Source organism: Moschus berezovskii, chromosome 7 (genome assembly GCF_049115385.1).
Source record: "Moschus berezovskii isolate FMDL1 chromosome 7, NW_MosBer_1.0, whole genome shotgun sequence".
NCBI lineage: Eukaryota > Metazoa > Chordata > Mammalia > Artiodactyla > Moschidae > Moschus > Moschus berezovskii.
In genome coordinates, this window is record NC_142466.1 from 117,433,122 (window position 1) to 117,434,636 (window position 1,515).

The 1,515-nt window shown below is 40.3% G+C and overlaps 1 non-coding gene across 1 annotated transcript; it reads right to left on the reverse strand.

The window, feature by feature from the left end:
• Positions 1-834: 834 nt before the first annotated feature.
• TRNAG-UCC (transfer RNA glycine (anticodon UCC)) lies at positions 835-907 on the reverse strand. The gene has a single exon. It is a non-coding gene; the product is annotated as a tRNA-Gly (tRNA).
• Positions 908-1,515: the final 608 nt, after the last annotated feature.

The window sequence follows — 1,515 nt, forward strand, 5'->3', positions numbered from 1 at the left end:
TGGTCCACCTTCTCTGGAATTACATAGGCTTGGGAGCCAATTTCCTCACTGTACAACCTTGGCAATCCACTTGTCTCTCTACCCTCTAAGTTTTGTTATCTGAAAAAAATATTATTTTTCCTATTATTCAGTGGGAATAATGATACACTATGTAGAAACCCTTACACACCATCTCAGCTTCGGACATACAGAAGGTGCCCTGCTTCCAAGAGAAAGGGGCTGCTCTAACACAAGAACTTATTATAGGATCGGGCAGGACGGACATACTCCTGGGGAATTCTCGCTATCTCCACCATTACAGACAGAGATGAAGACTTTCACCGAAATGGTATATTTTATTTTTTTAAAGATTTTTTTTGATGTGGACCATTTGAAAAGTCTTTATTAAATTTGTTACAATATTGTTTCTGTTTTCTGTTTTGGTTTTTTGGCCAAGGGGCATGTAGAATCTTAGCTTCCTGACCAGGGATTGAACCTGCACCGTCTGCATTGGAAAGTAAAGTCTTAACCACTGGACTGCCAGGGAAGCCCTCAAATGGTATATTTTAGATATTGTTCTGCAAGTTTCTTCAAAGAATAATACATCAAAGTCAATAGAGATCGTCCTCATTCTTTTTTTAGTTCAGATCTAATTCACATCCCATAAACTTCACTCTTTTTTTAAATTTTTTATTTTTAATTGGAGGGTAATTGCTATACAATGGTGTGCTGGTTTCTGCCATAAAACAACATGAATCAGCCGTAAGTTTACACATATCGCCTCCTTCTTAAGCTTCCCTCCAACCTCCCCTGCAAGGTGCTTTTGGTCCTGCCCCATGACATGTGAGATCTGAGTTCCCTGACCAGGGATCGAACCTGTGCCACCTGCGGTGGAAGCCCAGAGTCCTAACCACTGGACCACCAGGGAATTCCCAAGTTTACTCTTTCAAAGTGTACAATTCAATGGGTTTTCCTACATTCACAAGATTGTACAACCATCATTACTATCTAATTCCAAGACAATTTTATCATCCCCCAAAGAAACCCGTGCCCATTTGCAATCATTCCCGTTCTCCCCTCTCACCACCCCCAGTAACTACTTAGCCTTTTTCTGTCTCTATGGATTGCCTGGTCTGGATATTTCGTATAAACGGAATCATCTGAGGCCTTCTGTGCCGGACTTCTTTCACTTAGCATACTGTTTCCAAGACTCCTCTACATTGTAGCACGGATCAGAACTTCACTCCTTTCTGTGGTTGAATGAGAGCCCCAGGTATGGATGAAATATCACATTCTGTTTAACTGTTGCTGTTGTTCAGTCACCCAGTCGTGTCCAACTCTTGGCAATCCCATAGACTACATTTTGTTTATCTATTCATTATTTGATGGACAGTTGGACTGTTTCTACTTTTTGTCTATTATGAATAATCCCCATTCTTTTTAATGCATAGTATTCTACTGATTGGATGTAACAGAGTTTATTTAAGCACTTATTACTTAAGAATACTTCTGGTCTTGGAACTTCTCTGGTGGCCT